This window comes from Paroedura picta, chromosome 15 (genome assembly GCF_049243985.1).
Source record: "Paroedura picta isolate Pp20150507F chromosome 15, Ppicta_v3.0, whole genome shotgun sequence".
Lineage (NCBI taxonomy): Eukaryota > Metazoa > Chordata > Lepidosauria > Squamata > Gekkonidae > Paroedura > Paroedura picta.
Window position 1 is genome coordinate 18,662,403 of NC_135383.1, and position 11,243 is coordinate 18,673,645.

Below are 11,243 nucleotides of genomic sequence, written 5' to 3' on the forward strand. Positions count from 1 at the left end.
TGGCCAAGCAGTCCAAGGACAGATAGGGCACTAATAGCCTCACCTGGCGCAGGTGGAAAAACCCACTGTAGGTTACTCCCATTACCTGGACCTCCATTGATAAGGGGGCACCCAGGATCACACCCAGATTCTTGGCCGAGGGTGAGATGTTAAGCTGCACCTCGACCTGGACGGCTTTTGACCTAGCCACAGGACCTCTGTTTTGAAAGGGCTGACTTTCAGACGACTCTGCTCCAACCCTCCAGCCATGGCTTCCAAACGTCTGGCAAATGTATCCAGGGGAAGTCCAGGCGTCCATTCATCAGGAGACAGATCTGGGTATCATCTGCATATTGGTTACAGCCCAGCCCCAGTGTGGGGGAGAGAATTGCTCCCTGAAGAACCCCACAAGAGAGTTGACAGGGACCCGAAAACTCCTTACCCACTGCCAGCCTCTCTTCTTCTTCTTCTTCTTCTTCTTCTTCTTCTTCTTCTTCTTCTTCTTCTTCTTCTTCTTCTTCTTCTTCTTCTTCTTCTTCTTCTTCTTCTTCTTCTTCTTCTTCTTCTTCTTCTTCAAGTCTAAGTCTAAGTCTAAGTCTAAGTCTAAGTCTAAGTCTAAGTCTAAGTCTAAGTCTAAGTCTAAGTCTAAGTCTAAGTCTAAGTCTAAGTCTATGTCTATGTCTATGTCTATGTCTATGTCTTCTTCTAATTCTTCTTCTAATTCTAATAATTCTTTTTCTTCCTCCTCTTCCTATTCTAATTCTAATTCTTCCTCTTCCTCTTCCTCTTCTAAGTTTTCCTCTTCCTCTTCTTCTTCCTCCTCCTTTCATGCCCAAGAGGCAGCCAGAAGAACATTCCGGGATCATATCTGCAGTCAGCTCACTCGCGCAAGTCTGGGAGGAGAATGGATGGCGGGTCTTTGGCCGTGTGCCTAGATTCATGAGGTTACTTGCTGACGCGTGTCTGAGGGACTGTCCAAGGGCAGTTGCCCCCCCCCCCCATATTCTTTCCTGGCACGTTAATCCAGCTGGACAAACCCCATTAAATCCCTAAACGGTGCTTCTTTCAAGCTGTTCTGTCCGGTGCCAACGAGATCGGTTCCATCGGAGCGGCTTTGGCACGCAGCATCTGGCATGGCTTTGCTGGGGGCCAGCCGGCTGTCGGTCGTTTTATATGGCTAATTCATATGGCTCTTCCAGAGTTTTGCTTCTTTGAATCGCAGCCTACAGGGTAGTCAAGTTATAAAAAAACATAAGACTATGAAAAGGGCAAGATTCTCAACTGTTTTAAATTCCAAGGTGGCAACTGAGAGGAAGTAAATCAGGCAGGGCAACAGAGTATTACAATGCTCTTTGCTGCTTTGTTTTTCTGTTGAGCCACACCCCCCCCCCCACACACACACAGAGTCCATGAGGGTTCCAAGGCAGGAGATGTTCAACCAGATCGGTGGTGGGGCTAAGAACAGCCGTCTCTAATCTGGCGAGCCGGGTTTGATTCCCCGCTCCTTCACATGCCGCCAGCTGGGTGACCTTGGACTAGTCATAGTCCTGTTAGAGCTGTTCTTACAGAGCATTTTGTCAGAGTTTTCTCTGCGCCACCGACCTCACAGGGTGTCTGTTGTGGGGAAAGGAACAGAAAGGCGAATGTAAGCCCCTTTGAGATGCCTTCGGGTAGAGAAAAGCGACATATAAGAACCAACTCTTCTTCTTCAGTAATATCAGGGCTCTGAGCCTCACCTCCCTCACAGGGTGTCTGTTGTGGGGAGGGGAAAGGGAAGGAGAGTGTAAGCCGCTTTGAGACTCCTTTGGGTAGAGAAAAATGGCTTATAAGAACCAACTCTTCTTCAGTAATCTCAGGGCTCTCTCAGCCTCACCCACCTCACAGGGTGTCTGTTGTGGGGAGAGGAAAGGGAAGGCGACTGTAAGCCGCTTTGAGACTCCTTCGGGTAGAGAGAAAAGCAGCATATAAGAACCAACTCTTCTTCATCTTCAGTAATATCAGGGCTCTCTCAGCCTCACCTTCTTCACAGGGTGTCTGTTGTGGGGAGAGGAAAGGGAAGGTGACTGTAAACCGCTTTGAGACGCCTTTGGGTAGAGAAAAACAGCATATAAGAACCAACGTCTTTTGCCGTTCTCTGCCTCTGTGTAGCAACCCTGGGTTCCCTTGGTGGTCTCTCATCCAAGTCATAACCTGCATGGATGCTATTTAGCTTCCAAGATCTGAAGCATGATTTCCATGTAAATGCCTCCCTACTTGATTGGAGGACACTGATGAGGACGCCAAAGCTGCAAACTGGGACACAATTGATGCTTGCCTTGACCAGGACCTGCTTTTGAGATTTTAGAGGCCTCCATTTATCTTGTCTGGCCTGCTGGTTCATGCATGTGGCTAACAGTTCACACACTGTCCCTTGTCCATGTCAGCCTTTTTCAGCTTTTTACCCTTGAGAAACCCCTGAACCATTCTTTAGGCTTTGAGAAATCCCAGAAATGGCCCAATCATGCTGAATATGGTTGGGAAACATAGCTGGGTACATGCCAACCTGGGACCCTTCCCCTTCCCCTTCTTCCCCTTCCCCTTCCCCTCCAGGCCCAACACTGGCCATTTGGGGAAGGGGGGGGCAGGTCAACATGACCATATATGGCCATATCACCAAATGCATGTAGAACAAATTTTAAATATACATATACAGTAAATTCTCTCTCACCCATTCAGGAAACCCTTCCAGGGCTGTCAAGAAAACCCAGGGTTTCAGAAACCCCTGGTTGAGAAAGCCCAGGTCTATGTTAAGGTTTTGTCTATGTAAGGGAGTGAACATTACAAAATTCATTCTACATTGCTTCGACGCTGTACTTCTATATACGCCAGGCCATTGATAAAGACCCCAAGGCCAAAACATATGTTCATAAGATTGGCTTTCATTGGAGGCTGTGTGTAGGGGAGCTCACCACCTCCTTAGGCAGCCGATTCCACTGCTGAACTACTCGGACTGTGAAATGTTCTTTTCCTGACATCCTGACATTTTCCTGGTACCATTCTAAAGGTAAAGGTAAAGGTATCCCCTGTGCAAGCACCGGGTCATGTCTGACCCTTGGGGTGACGCCCTCTAGCGTTTTCATGGCAGATTCAATACGAGGTGGTTTGCCAGTGCCTTCCCCAGTCATTACCGTTTACCCCCTCAGCAAGCTGGGTGCTCATTTTACCAACCTTGGAAGGATGGAAGGCTGAGTCAACCTTGAGCCGGCTGCTGGCATTGAACTCCCAGCCTCATGGGCAGAGCTTTCAGACTGCATGTCTGCTGCCTTACCACTCTGTGCCACAAGAGGCTCTGGTACAGTTCTACATGTACTTTAAACCCATGACTGCAGGTCCTCTCCTCTGCTGCCAACAGGAACCTTCCCCTGCCCTCCAAGTGACAGCCTTTCAGATCCTTCAAGAGAGCCCTCCTGTCCACTCTCAATCTCCTATTCTCCAGGCCAAACAAGCCCTTTCCTCCCAGGGCTTGGTCCCCAGGTCCCAGATCCTCCTCATGGCTCTCCTGCCCGCAAACCTTTGAAAATCCAAGTAGTTGCTCATTTTTGAACTCTATGTGGAATCCAGCATCTTCCAGAGCAAGAGTCGCTCTGAGATTCGTTTCTTTCCCAGGATAATTTTTTTCTCCTGCTTAAGAAACAGGCTGCCAAGACCTGCAATCTTAATAAAAAGCTAGACAGCGGGACTTTCAGAGAGGAAAAGCGTCAGCTGCAAAGGACTGCAGGTTGAGGGAGGGGGGAAAGGTGAGTTCTACGAGGCATCTTCCTTGAGATGACCTGTGTCTCTAAACAGGTGCTGTGTGATTTTGGCGTGTCAAGTCAAAGTGAAACCGTGCAGGTAGCTGTGGTTTCAAAGCGGGACGTGGGAAAGACAGAAAAGGAAGCAGAGCATTTGAAGAGGAGCCTAGCCTGACACGCTGCTTTCCCAGCTCAAGCAAAAGTCAGGGGCCAGCTGATGGCTGAGAACACCTCTGAGATGCCACCTCCTTGTTCCCTTGCTAATGCTGGCAGGGGCTCATAGGAATTGTAGTCCATAGACATCTGGAGAACCACAGTTTGACTACCCCTGGTCTATAGCAACAGAAAGCAGCGGGAGTCCTGTAACACCTAAAGGACTAACAAAATTTATGGCAGCTGAGGAGCTTTCTTGAATCACTGGTCACCTCTTTAGATACCAGCCAGCCCACAACCAGGCTCATAGCTATGGGAGCAAGTGAAGACTCATGAAAGCTCTTCCCCTGCCACAATTTTTCTTAGTCCTTAAGTTCTGCCTGGACTCTCTCTCTCTTTTCTACCTTGTTTGCCAGGTAACGTGATTAATCTCTATGCCACAAAAAGGATCACTGGCTAGGGTGGCCCTGTCCCTCAGAGGCAAGATTTTCCTTTCTTCCATTTATCTTTCCCTTTTCTGAATGTGTTTTCTTCTCTGCTCAAGAATTCTGGCTGTTGGCTCTGTATTTTGGCTGTTGGCTCAGCCCCGGAACTTGAGGGAAGGATCAGGAGGAGCTCACTTTAACTGAAACAATTTACATGGTGCTCAAGGCATTTTGAAATTCAAAAATAACAAATTATTTTATTTAGCATAGAGGGCGAAATCAAGGGTTGAAATTTTTGAAGTAAAATTAGTGCATGCACAGACTTTACGTTCTAATGTTCCGGGCTAGTGTGAGTTTCTGCAGCTCCTCAGAGTTGCTTATTATATTCTTTTAAGTGGTCTGGTTCTGTCCTCCTCTTTGTATATTTAAGCTCTGCCTACACTCCCTGCCCGTCAGCAGTTTTAAAGATTGGCTGAAGTTCTCCTTGGCATCTTGTGTGGTGCTGGGCATGGTCCCAGCTGCTGGGCATCTTTTGGGGAGGTGTTTGGGACCTGCAATATTAACCAGAACAACCCGTTCTTGTATCAGGCACTGCAGGGCTAATGGCTATTTTTAAATCCAGGATCTCTTCTGGGCCTGTCCCTCAAGATAGGGCAAGTCTGACTAGTTTTCTCTTCTAAATCCTGCCACATTGTTGGGCTCTCAGGAAACGTTGTGTAGGATGCTGGTTGTAGGGACCTGGGGATCCCCTGGAATTACAGCTTACCTCCAGGCTACAGAGATCAGTTCCCCTGGAGAAAATGGATGCTTTGAAGGGAGGACTTTCTAGTATTGCACCTCACCAAGGTTCCTGTCCTCTCCAGGTTCAGTTCCTAATGTTCATCTCACAACCCCATCCCTCACTCCCCTCCGGTGGCCAGAAGAGACCTGCCAACCCAAAATGGTTAGTTTAGTCTCCAAGGATCCTGGGCAAGAAACCCACAACCATATAGTGTGTCTTGCCTCCCTTGTGCCTTCCTTGCATTGAGTACTGCTTGTTGTGTGTGTGGGCTTTATGGTGCTAATCCTGAACACTCTTCAGATGAGGGATTATAAATGGACCAATCACAGACAATTGCTTGAAGGGCTCGTGGACCAATGAGTTGCCTGCGGGCGGTATATAAGTATGATAAATAAATAAATAAATAAATAAATAAATAATAAGGGCCAATCAGGTTCTTTGACAGGTTAAAGGTAAAGGTAAAGGTATCCCCTGTGCAAGAACCAGGTCATGTCTGACCCTTGGGGTGACGCCCTCCAGCGTTTTCATGGCAGACTCAATACGGGGTGGTTTGCCAGTGCCTTCCCCAGTCATGACCGTTTACCCCCCAGCAAGCTGGGTACTGATTTTACCGACCTCGGAAGGATGGAAGGCTGAGTCAACCTTGAGCTGGCTGCTGGGATCAAACTCCCAGCCTCATGGGCAGAGCTTTCAGACTGCATGTCTGCTGCCTTACCACTCTGCGCCACAAGAGGCTCTTTTTGACAGGTTAGCCAACCTGTATATAAGTACGTGCTGCGCCTCTGTTCTCCATTCGGTGTTTCTATTCAGTGTTGTTTCTGAAGAGCTATGTCTGTGTCTACCGAACCCGCAGACTTAACAACACTCATGAGGCAGTGGGGAGAGGGGGTATGTGTGGCACATCTTCCCTTCAACTGGGCACTGCCTCTGTCTGGCAAAGATCCCACAAGATTCTGCCACACCAGTCACAGGTGGAAAGGCACCGCCTTCCCCCTCACATTCCTTAGATGACTGGACAGGAAGCCCAAATTAAAGTGCGTCCTCTGTCCTTGGACAGGAAGCAATGGTGAAAGCTGTGCCCGTTGAATTTCTGCCTGTGGGTACAGGATCCCCACGGCAAAAACACAGTGGTAACTTGTTGGTTGACCTCAAGGGAGGCACACAATCTTTTCCAGGGGCCTGATGTAAAGTTGCACTTCAATTCCACCTCCAGGCCAGCTTCAGATGTCCTTCGGCAGCTCTCCGCAGCTTACCTGGAGGTTGCCAACCTCCAGGTGGCACCCGAAGTTCTGGGGTTACTATAGTTTCCCTGGAGAAAACGGCTGCTTTGGGTGGGGGGCTGGATGGTATTACAACGTGCTGGGAGCCCTGCCCCTCTGCAACCCCTGCCTTCCCCAAGTTTTACCTCCAAATTTCCAAAAAATTCCCCCTTCCAAAACAGCAGCTCTAAACTCACCTCTATTTACTGCATTCTCCTATATCGGAGAGAGACTGGCAGGCACGGTTAATGGAGGAGAAGAAGACAGATAAGTGGGAAGCAAATCAGGGCAACCCGTCAGGATTTACTGGACCAATCTGCTGGCAGAGCAAGTCCGGGGGGGGAGGGGTGGACATTGTAGCAAGCTGGAAGGCGGCTCGTATCCCCAGCTGTGTATTTCAACCTAAATTACAGCCAACAAGAACGTGGTTACAGGACTGCAGGGAAATGCTAAATCGATAGACTATCCTGCCTTTGAAAGAGCTTAATCAGATGCATTGCTGAATGAAGACAAAGAGAACATTTTGAATGCAACAGAAGCAATTTGAAAGTACTCCCCCCCCTCTTCCAGATAGTATTGCCAACTCTGGACTGGGAAATTTCTGGAGATGTCAGTTTGGAGCCTGGGAAGGTGGTATTTGGGGAGGGGAGGGGCCTAAACAGGGCATAATACAATAGACTCCACCTTTCAAAGCAGCCATTTTCTCCAGGGGAACTGATCTCTGGAGGGCCTCTGTAATTCCAGGAGGTCTCCAGGCCCCACCTGGAGGTTGGCAAACCCATCCCAAGGTGTGCCAGGAGAAATGGATTCAAATCCCAGTAGGGTCTGCCTGAACTAGGGAAAAGCCACGGAAAAGCCACAGACAGGGGGGGGGGGTCACTGTGCTCTCCCAGCTGTGCTGGCTCCACATTGGAGACCAGATCAAATTTAAGGTTTTGGTTCTCAACTTTGAAGCCCTAAATGGTCTGAGACTATCGTACCTGTGGGACCACCTTTCCCACTATGTCCCCCACAGGACACTAAGGTCCAGTGAGCAAGACTTGCTCAGGGTCCCTGGCCTTATGGAGATCAAACTAGCCTTGCTGAGGGTCAGGGCGCTTTCAGCCTGACCCCGTCCTGGTGGAACGCTCTGCTAAATGAGATCAGAGCCCTGCCGGACTTTTGACAGCTCCACAGGGCTTGCAAAATGCAGCTTTTCCGCCAGGCCTTGTAATTGAGGCCAGAAGTAACTGCTGACCTCTCTGACTCTGCCAAGCTAAAAACACTATTGAGGGCTGTCTTGGGCATTCTCCCTTCTCCGTGTATGGCAGACAACTTTATTAAGAACATCAGGGCAAAACCTGCTGAGGATCCCCGGCCCAAAGGAGATGAAATTGGTCTCAACCAGGGCCAGAGACTCTGACATTGGCTCCATTCTGGGAGAAGCCTGCAGGAGAGATCAGGGCCCTGCAGGACCATGGTCAGTTCCACGGGGCTTCCTGTTCCACCAGACATAAGGTCAGGGCTCAAAATGCTGCTGGCCTTATTGCCATGAACTGGGATTGGACTGGAAAGATTGGAAACACCCCCCCCCACACACACACACACAATCAAAACCTGAATTTAGTTGGGGGCTATACATAACAGAAGGTTTTAGTGTATTTATTTTGTTTTTAAGATTTTATTATTATTAATTGTTGTTACCCGCCCTGAGTGTAGGAAGGACGGGATATAAAAACCCAATATAGTACAATTAATTATTAATTATTATGGGCAATTTTAATGTGTAAGATGATTTTTTAAAATGTGTGATTGTCAAATTAATACTAGTTAATTTAAATTTTATTCTAGATTTTTTGTAATGTATGTGTCTTATATATCAGTGGTCCCCAACCTTTTTATCACCGGGGACCGGTCAACGCTTGTCAATTATACTGAGGTCCGGGGGGGGGTAGTCTTTTGCCAAGGGACATCGTCGCTGCTACCTGAGCCCCTGCTCCACTTGCTTTCCCGCCAGCGCCCCTGACTTCCCACCGCCCACTGGGAGGTGCTGCCAGCAGGAGCTGCGCAGTGCCACGCCAAGGGGGAGCCCCAGCCATGGCGGCCGCCAGAGAGCACCAAAGGTGAGCCAGCCGCATAGTGGCAGGGCAGCCCCCGAGGCAGCAGCTGGGGAGGAGGACGAGGAGGAGCTGCAGCCCGGTACCGACTGATCTACAGACAGGTACCAGTCGCCGGACCAGTGGTTGGGGACCGCTGTTTTATATGACTGTAATCTACCCTGAATTTCTGAAGACAGGGAAGAATATAAATTCCAAAAGAAATAAACGAAATGAACATACTGATACATGATCACTTGGTCTCTGGAGCAAATCTGCAATCTTTTTGTTTTTAATGCTAAAACTGACGATTCTGCCCAGGAATTTGCCAAGATTGCAGTCATGGTGTGTGATGGTTGTGGTCCCTGAAGACTCAGCTCTGTCTTTAAAACATAAAACCTCACATTTCAGTGGTGGGGAAAGATAACGGTGGCTGGCACAGATCCCTGCACTGAGACAAGAAGGAAATGTATCACAGTGTCCTTATGTCCTCCAAGGGGGTGATTTACTGGCAGTGCTCAAAAGCAAAAGAACAGCCTCGTCAAATAAAAAGAGCCTCTATCAGTGGTCTTTAACATCTTGCTGTTGTTTCTCATCTTAGGCCGAGGCCATCCGCATACTGCTACAGTTGCCACCTTTGGGTTGGGAAATATCAGGAGACTTTGTGTTCAGACTCCTGGACTTGGCTTGGTCCTGAATCCCTCCAGGGAAATAGAGCTGCAGAATAACAGAGCATTTGGAAAGTATGCAGTTGTTAGTTACCTGGAGGCACAGATCCAGTCTCACAGCGCTTTGAGGTTTAAAAGAGAGAAATCTTTACCAGGAAAGGTTATTTTCAAATGCATATCATATTCGTTTGCTTCGGTCTCCTTACTGGAGCAGAGTACAAAAGCTTAAAGAGGAGTTTCAAAAGATATGCATGGTAAGCCTCTATGGCTAGGCTGCAAGCAGACTACATGCCCACACATCAGCAGATGGAGAGAGCAGAGCCTAATAGAAGATGCTGCTCCTTGCAAGTAGGGAGATCCTTCTCTTTCTAAAGAAGCAGGAAGTGGGTGGGAGCCCACCTTAAACAAAGGAATCCCGAGATCACATGGCTCAGAATTTCCTGCAACCTCACCAATGACCACTGTGCATATAGACAAAGTTCAGCTGTTTGAATAGCTTAATAACAGCCCTTCGAGGTTAACTTCACCCAATTACTTGCTGATTACAATTCCAACACTTTGGAGGTGGAGCTGGGAGTGGGTGGGATTTGGGGCGGGGAGGGACCTCTGGAGTATAGTAATATGGGGTCCACCCTCCAAAGCAGCCATTTCCTCCAGGGGAACTGATCTCTGTCCCCCTGGAGATGAGCTGTAATTCCAGGGAATCCCCAGGTCCCATCTGGGGACCAACATCCCTCTGGCATGGCAGCTTTCCCATGGATCTATTTATTGGGAAGAAACAACAGAGTCTCTACTAGCTTTGAGTTGTTACCCCACAAACAAAAGCATCAGCTTTTCCGTTGACGATTGCTACTTTTTGTCCCAGTTTATAAGACAGAAGAGAGGACATTCAGTCTTGCTTTACAGGCAGAGAATTTCCCGTTCTCTTCTGAGGCATTTTGGCAGATGATCTGTTTAAAGCCGTACTGAGAATCCCATTCACAGCTCCTTCAGTGAACCTGTTCGTGTTTCAATAAGGCTTTATTTAAAAAAACATATTGTTTTGGCATTTATATCAAAATGTCAGCAAGTTTCTCTCTGTCGACCAAATTCCCTTAGTATTATTGCATAGCTCCTGCCGATTTTTGCTACCATATTCATTTTGCATTTTTATTGCTCCTCCAGCCGGGTTCTGTTCCCTTCGCATCTGCTCGGACCGCCCCTCCCAGGCTATTGGTTTTCAATTCCTTAGGTAAACGACACCCTCGCCGGAAAATAATGTCCTTTCTTTTCAATCTGTTGGTTGTGAACCATCTGCACTTACATTGCCGCTCACCATGTCCTAGAAGTAGGAGATGTTTCAAATAGAATGGGCCCCCATTTTTGAATGACCACAACTGGAATTTGATTGATTGATTAGTCTTCTAGGCCAGGGGTAGTCAACCTGTGGTCCTCCAGATCAGGGGTAGTCAACCTGTGGTCCTCCAGATGTCCATGGACTACAATTCCCATGAGCCCCTGCCAGCGTTTGCTGGCAGGGGCTCATGGGAATTGTAGTCCATGGACATCTGGAGGACCACAGGTTGACTACCCTTGCTCCAGATCTTCGTGGACTACAATTCCCATGAGACCCTGCCAGCAAACACTGGCAGGGGCTCATGGGAATTGTAGTCCATGGACATCTGGAGGACCACAGGTTGACTACCCCTGTTCTAGGCCACCACTCCCAGACCAGGTAGCTTACGACGGCTTAAAGGTAAAGGTAAAGGTATCCCTTTACTGGGGGGCAAAACGGTAATGACTGGGGAAGGGAATGGCAAACCACCCTGTATTGAGTCTGCCAAGAAAATGCTGGAGGGCTTCACCCCAAGGGTCAGACATGACCCGGTGCTTGCACAGGGGATACCTTTACCTTTACCTTTAAGCTGGTCCCAGCCTCGCTGGCCACCGGTTCTTTCTCCTGCTGTCATCTCATTTGTTGCTAAGTAGAGGAAATGGGTTAAAGGAAGTAAGCGAAGAGTAGAACACCCCAAGTCTGTGGACAGTGGGTGACTGGCTGTGGGAACTGGGTCAGGGCAGGTCACCTCAGGATGTGGCCCACAGCAAGGTTGCAACATCTTGCACAGGTGAGAGGAATGTGGTCAGTGTGGCGTT